This window comes from Triticum aestivum, chromosome 4B, assembly GCF_018294505.1.
Source record: "Triticum aestivum cultivar Chinese Spring chromosome 4B, IWGSC CS RefSeq v2.1, whole genome shotgun sequence".
NCBI lineage: Eukaryota > Viridiplantae > Streptophyta > Magnoliopsida > Poales > Poaceae > Triticum > Triticum aestivum.
The window spans coordinates 74,890,805-74,898,953 of NC_057804.1; positions in this window are offsets into that span (position 1 = coordinate 74,890,805).

Below are 8,149 nucleotides of genomic sequence, written 5' to 3' on the forward strand. Positions count from 1 at the left end.
CAGAGCCTGGCCCAGCTCCATCTGGCCGGCCCAGCCGGCCCAGCCCACCTCCTCCCCCTTGTCCTCTTCCTCCTCTGCCAGGAGGACGAACAGAGGCGAGGCGTGGCGCGTGCCCGAGAGGCCTCGGCCACCTCCTGCTTCCCCCCTGGCCACCTCCTGCCTGGTTGCCTCCCTCCTCGACGCCCGGAGACGCCACGCACTCCCCCTCGCCCCCTGCACCTCTCCTCTCTCCCCCTGGACCCCATTCCCTCCTCTGCTTCCCTCTCGCGCACACCACCGAGCGGAGCTCGCCGTCATCGTCGCCGTACCCATGGCCACCACCACCCCTTCTCCTCCCCGACGTGCTCCTGAGCTCCGCAGTGCCTCCCTCGACCTCCCCGTCGGCTCACGCGACCGGAGAAGCCCCGAAGCGCCGTCCCGACGCTTTTCCCCTCCTCGGCCACCGAGGACCGCCGCTGTCGATTCGCCGCCTCCGACGCCTCCCCGAGCTCCCCGAGACCGCCGACGAACTCCCCGTGAGCTCCTCTTCTCTTCCCCTCACTCCCCGCACCTGATTTCGTTCCCTAGCTCCTTCTTCCACCACGGCCGAAGCTCGCCGCCGCCGTGCCTCGTCGCCGTCGTGGCCAGAGCCACTGGAGCTCCCACCTGAGTGCACCATCGTGCTCAGAACGTCTCCACGAGCCCGTAGCGCCCACCAACCCCTCCTCCCATGCACCATAGCGCCGAACCCGCCGTTGCCCGAACTCCGGCCGCCGCCACGAGCTCGACTCCGGCGAGCCCGCTCCACCCCAGCTCCTCCCACTTGCACTACCAGACGCGCGCGACCCCCAGCTACGCGTAGGACCAATCCGCCGTCCAAATGGTCGCATGTGGGCGAAACCCGACGCGCTCCGCCGCCACTGACCTCGCCGGCGACGAGCCGTCGGCCTAACCCCGGTCTAGTTAACCACTAATGACCCAACTAACCCTCCCCAGAGCCACTGATGTATGGGCCCCACGCCCTTAGTTAATTTTTATTATTTTCTGTTAAGTGTTAACCTAACCACCATGGGCCCACACGTCAGCTTTGACCGTGCTGACGTGTCTGTTGACCCGGCCCCACCTGTCATTGGCACTATCCAGCCCCAGTCACTGACCAGTGGACCCCACTGGTCAGGTTTGACCTGGACCCGCCTAGTTGACCTGCTGACATCAGCATGACCTAGTGCTGACGCAATAAATCATTTTCTGGATTTATTATAATTCAGGAAATTCCAGAAAATAGCTAAAACTTCTAAAAATCATAGAAATTCAACCGTAACTCCAAATTAAATAAATTATATATGAAAAATTATCAGAAAAATTCAAGGAATCCATCTGTACCATTTTCATGCATGTTAGAACAACTTATCACTACTGTTTAGGGCAAATGAAGTGAATGGCATTTAAATAATCACATATGGAGTTTGAATTTGAATCTTGTATTCAAACCAACTTCATTTAAATCATAGCTAGGTGCATTAGCCCAAAACACATTCATATTGCCATGTCATAGCATGCATCATATTGTGCATTGCATTGATTGTGTTCTTTCTTGTTTGCCGGTGTTTGTCCCCTCTCGATAGACGTGACTCCGACGACGAGATCGATGACACCGATGAAGAACTATATTATCTTCAGAAGTGCCAGGCAAGCAAAACCCCCTTGTTCATTCCGATACAATCCCACTCTCTCGCTCCTGCTCTCTTTTACTGCATTAGGACAACACCGATCATCTGTTACTTGCTGCGGTAGCTGAATCCCTTTATCCTCTGCATGACCTGTCATTCCACAGTAAATAGATGAAACCCACTAGCATGAGTAGGAGTTGTTTGAGCCCTGTTGTGCCTACTCATTCTTGCTTGTTTGTCATGCCTGCTACTGCTTAGAGTTGAGTCAGGTCTGATTCATCGGGGATGAATCAGAGGCGTGTGAACATGTCCTACTATGTGTGAGCTAAGTGTGTGAACACGATTTGGTAAAAGGTGTCGGTGAGAGGCCATGTAGGAGTACATGGTGGGTTGTCTCATTGATGCCGTCCGTAGGAACTGAGTTTTGTGTTTGTGATCCATGATTCAGCTACTACCATACATTGGGCCCTGAAATATGACCCCGCTCGACTTCTTATCCACCCTTGTCCTCTGTCCAGGAGTTGCAAGTAGTTTCTGGTGTTTGTAGTATGCTGGAGGCCGTGGGCAGCGCTGAGCGGAGGGGTGGGCTGTGATGCGGTAGGCACGTGGCACGGTGTACCGGGCGCCCGTTTGGTGTCTCGGGAACCCTGTTCACATCGTTTGGGGCTGTGAGCGAAACTCCGGCCGGATCTCCTCATGGATGGAACCCGAATAGGCGATAAACCTGGACTAGAGCCTTGAGTGTTTAGGTAGGTCGTGGTCTACACCCACGTCGGCTTTCGCGTGAAGTCTGCCGAGCACATGTCGTGTGCAGACGCTAAGTGGTGGAAACATGTATGAAGAAGTACACCCCTGCAGGGTTAACATCATCTATTCGAATAGCCGTGTCCACGGAAAAGGACTTCTGGGTTGCTTATATCAGTTCATAGACAAGTGAAAGTGGATACTCTAAAATACGCAAGATAAGCGTGAGTGCTATGGATGGCGTTCTCGTAGGGAGACGGGAGCGGATCCATAGTGGTGTATTGATATGGTGAATATGTGGACTCGTGTGCGCCACCTCAAAAGAGTTACTTGCAGTCGTAGTTCAGGATAGCCACCGAGTCAAAGCTGGCTTGCTGCAGTCAAACTCCACCATCCCCTTGTTGATAATGATGCATGTGTAGATAGATCTGATGTAAGTCTTGCTGAGTACATTTGTACTCACGTTTGCCTATTTTATGCTTTTGCAGAGAGACTTCAGTCTCACTAGTAATTCCACGTGGACTTCGACGTTTAGCTTGATACCTCAGCTACGATCTTGTGCCCTCGGCAGGATCTGGTAGATAGTCAGGCTTCTCAGCCTTTTTCATTTATAGATGTCTGTACTCAGACATGATAGCTTCCGCTTGTGCTTTGAGTTGTATGCTCTGAATGTTGGGTCATGAGACCCCTGTTTGTAATATCTCGCTCCTCGGAGCCTATTGAATAAATTACTTGAGTCGTAGAGTCATGTTGTGATGCCATGTTGTATTTGCACATATCGAGCATATTGTGTGTATGTTATTGAAATGCTTGGTATGTGTGGGATCTGACCATCTAGTTGTTTATCTTAAGTAGCCTCTCTTACGGGGAAATGTCTCCTAGTGTTTCCACTGAGCCATGGTAGCTTGCTACTGCTCCGGAACACTTAGGCTGGCCGGCATGTGTCCTTCCTCGTTCCTGTGTCTGTCCCTTCGGGGAAATGTCACGCGATGAATACCGGAGTCCTGTTAGCCCGCTATAGCCCGGTTCACCGGAGTCCTGCTAGCCCAGTGCTACAGCCTGGATTCACTCGCTGATGACCGACACGTTCGATGCTGGGTCATGGATGCCTGTCCCTGTAAGTCTGTGCCACTTTGGGTTTACGACTAGTCATGTCAGCCCGGGCTCCTTATCATATGGATGCTAGCGACACTGTCATATACGTGTGCCAAAAGGCGCAAACGGTCCCGGGCAAAGGTAAGGCGACACCCGTGGGAATACCGTGCGTGAGGCCGCAAAGTGATATGAGGTGTTACATGCTAGATCGATGTGGCATTGAGTCGGGGTCCTGACAGCGTTGGTATCAGAGCTTGACTGCCTGTAGGATTACCAAGCCAAACTGGTCGAAGTTGAGTCTAGAAATGCTTTAGTTATATAAGGGAATTGATTGTGGGATGGAACGTAAGGCTCTTTTTACTCCTTATACCTTATGCCTTCTGATCTGAGTCATCTTATCTTTCCTGCGGGGATTAAGAACTAGGCTATCTTTTCTTTCTATCAGGATCACGTGTTACTAATCCGTAGACTTATAAGATTTTTGGACTTAAGTCTCAGTTCAGTTCCTACTACTTCTGTATGTTAATTGTTGATCTCGAAACCTTGATATTGTGCTTCTGAGTGGTTATGCCACCATTTTTGTGAATGTCTCAAATCTTTTCTGAGCATTTACAGCCGTTATGCTGTCCGAGTCATTCCAGGTTTCTAAAGAGTTTGATGCATTTGCAAAATCCTTTTTCTCTGGTTTCAATGTCTGTTAGGCCAGGTTAATCACACAAATTGTTGAGTTGAGGTACTCTACTGCCTCAACCTTTATGTTGGAGTTATTATTATGACCCTAGGTGTCTTAGGGGATCATCTAGTAATTAGCCATGATTTGTGTTCCCAGTGTGATGATTCTGGCCATCATTCTCGAAAGCATCCCGTGATGCTACTTAGTAATAGGTATCCTGTTCCTGGGTTCTTGAACCCGAGATTCACTCTACCTACTTCATGTTGATAGTAATTGCTAGCGCCTTTAGGATATTAGTAACCTTTGCGATAGTCCTTGAAGTCCGTGGTATCTTCTTCTTCCAAATACCATGAACTACTTATGGCAGAAGTTCCTCGTTGAACAGAAATATCACAACAAGAGTGCTCTCGATGAGTTCTCCATTCATAAATCGTGACTCTGCCAGTTCTACCTTTCTGCATGGGTTATCCGGAAGAAATATGTTGAACTTCGTTCGACATGCTAATCCATGCATCCACAACTCAGAAAATCATATGTTCTTTTGAGTTGTCCCATCTTAGTTGTTTCTGACCCTCGCCTATCAATTGATAGTCAAGAGTATGCGTGCATTCGTTCGTCGATGCCTATTACCCTTGTGGTACATCAAGCCATTCTGTCCTGAATGACTTGGAGAAACAAACTCCAGTACCTCATCCATATCTAGGATTGGGTCAAAGTAGTTGTCTTCCACAGATCAGATGCAATCCAACTTTTGATTCTGTTCTACCCTGGAGTATCACCCCCTTTATGTCAGGAATTTCATGAGAATTGCACCACCTTTTGTGAATTCTTGACATAGTGATACTTCTCGCCATCCTTTTTCATTCCTCGGTTCCGTGTTGTTGCAGCCGGAGTGCCGACAGGTGAATCATGATGTGTGAAATCAATACTCCCAGCAACCTCGTTGCTTGGTAGTTAAGGGACAATAATTTCATTCTTAGCGTGTTGGTTTTTGAATCATCCTTCTAAGACTGATCGTGCTACCTAGTCCTTATTTCGGTGCACCCTTCGATTGATGAGTTAGGATCTTGTCAAGTCCTCACTCATTTGATCATATCGTCTTGCCCTCAAAAGCGAGATTGTTCTCGAGCTTAGTAACATATCGGTGGTTCGTGATTTTTCGAATATCTTCTCGAAAGTATCACCAGGCTGTCACCTGACTGTTATGTTGAGCTCGTGATCAAGTTGGTTTCTTGTGAACCACCTTCTCTCCAAGAATCGGTGTTAGATATCCCTGAGCTAGTTGGTTAAGCTAGACAACAACTTGGAGAGTTGGAAGATAAAAGCTTGCCTGACTTAGTTCATTCCAAAGGGATATTCTTGTGTAGTGTGTGTTGAAGAAAGATGCTATCTTCATCGATTGGTCCTTGTGATCAGTTGCTGGACCTATTGTCTTATCAATCCTTTGATCTGAGTGTGGGCTATCGTCAAATCAAATCAGTACCAACGATGCTCGTAATGTTGTCTTATTCGTGGTTGATCCCTCGAGCATACACCATTACATCTTTGGTCTGACCAATGCTATCACCATGTTCACTTAACTATGGAATTCCTTTTAAAAGGAAACCTAGATGAATTGTTGTTGAGCCCATTGACAACATCCTTATCTCCTCCATGATTTTGTTGAACATTAAGTTAGTGTTGGAAACTTTTGAAAGCATTTGTTCATGCTAGCTCATGAAGCATATGTTTGGATGAAGGTAGTGACTTCCTTTAATTCATGTGCATCTAATGCAAGTTGCCGCCGTGGATTCGAGAAAGTCAATGTTGTTTCCTTTGGAATCATTCCAAATCAGTCATGCATACGTGCGAAAGTATTCTGTGGTTTGGAGACTTGCAACCTCCATTCCATATGTGTTCCGTAGCACCCCAAGCCACTGACTGATTTGTTCGAGAAAAGGAGTTAAGTGTTAATCCATGGTAATGCACAAGACTTCGATACCCTTGTTGATGGTTCCCCCTCCTGAACTCGGTAGTGTTTTATTGTAAGACTACCATGTGGGCATGCTTGTCTGGGACAACGTGTTCACATGTTTGTAGCAGAACCAGCTCATGTTTTGGAGCTTGCTATCGTAGTTCATTCCCCGAGAATCTCGCAACGTCATCTCGTCGATTTGTGTTGCAAACTTCCGTTTTTCTTCCTAGACTCGATGAGTCTGGAATATCCTGACACCAACCAGATCTGAATCTCAGGCAGATATGATGGTTGGAATATTTCCCAAGAATTATAATATTGGTCGCGCGATAACCGGTAAAGTGGATGTCGTGGCCAACACACCCAGCCGGAAGACCTGTTAATATAATATCTTGATTGATGAAGTTGGCCACCTCCCCATAGGGATTTCGTAGGATTTACTCCCTAGTTACCTCTATGGATTTCTGTGTTCCGAAGTCCGACCTTTTACTTGATGTTCTAGTTATCAAACCGTATCTATGAATGGGATACACTAGCACATCAAGGAGAACATTAGAAGCGGAGTGCTAAATGTCTCTCGGTCGATCATCCAGATTTTATTTCCTTGGCCCCGCCAAGGGTGAAATCTGAGAAGGTGTTATCTTCCTTTGCATCTGCATCCTCCATCACCATTCATCATGGTAGTAAGTTGTGTTACCGGACCCTTGACACGGATGTTGATAAAACCTTGATGATTATGGAAATGCTCAAGTTCTTGAGAGCATGCACAAGCGCTACGTGTTATCATCATCTCTAACTGGGATTCCTCTCAGTTTCCTCGGCAAATGCTATGACCTTTTCAAACAGTGAATTCACTCTCTTTTGTTGGGTTCTTCCCCAGTTACCAGAATCATTCCCAGCATTTGCATTTTGTTCCCAGCTTGCACCGCCAATGTGCCATTCTACCATGGATCTCTTCCATTTCCGGTGATAAGCAAATTCATCCATTACGTTGTCTTCAACAAGGTAATCCACATCATCCAAGTCCGAGTATGCCATTCTACCGACCCCCTCCAAACGATCGCTCGAGAATTGCCTTAGGCTGGTTTAAAGAGTTTCAATGATCTCTGAATCAAAAGTAATTCTTTTTGCCACTTAAGGGGATATCTCTACGAGTCACCTTCCCTAAGGTGTATCGTTGTGGTATCATGGCAACTCAACTCCTCGCTACGTTGACAACCGATTACCACCTTCTTAAGTGTGGAATTGTTGTCCACCTAGTGAACCTTCGTCATCCGTTTCTTTCCACCCCTCTTGATGTGTATCTCGTGTCTCAACCCGAGAGATGGTCCTATGTCTCATTCCGTGAGTTGTTCGATCTTCAAGAAGATCGACCCTTCTAGAGTCTCCTTCTTCCCTCCATGTCATGTTGGCAGGATTTCTCAGAGCAAGACATCAAGACAATGATGGTGAATGAATCAACATTCAACTGAAGTGCACCCTGGATCGTGAAGATTGTACTAGTTGCGTTTACCCTTCACCTTACCCTACGCTTGAATCTCGAGACGAGATTCTTGTTTAGTGGGGGTGAGTTGTCACATCCCTAGTTCTGACAATGCCTAGTGCATGTATTAGAGTGTTACATCATGTTTAAATTTCATTTAAACCTAAGATGGGGATTGACTAAGCCCTAGCACCAAATGAATTCAACTAGGGTCAAAATAAAACCTTTTTCATTGAACTCAAAATGTCCTCTAAAAATGTTCAACATTTCTGGTTTGAGGTGGAAGCATCTACCAAAAATGGTTTATATTTTTGCAGGACATATTTGGTCACTGAATTAAATCATATAGTATTTTCATTTGGGCATTTAAATGCTATTAAATATTTCAATTGCTCAAATAATCATAAACTAAAATGTTTACTGTTGGATATATTCTAAACAGTAGCCATGATTAGTTTCATGATTTTTGAAAGTGTCTGAGTATTTTTAATAAAGCCCTAAATTTACAGAATAATAGAAAACTGAGATAATTAGAAAAAGAGAGAGAGAGA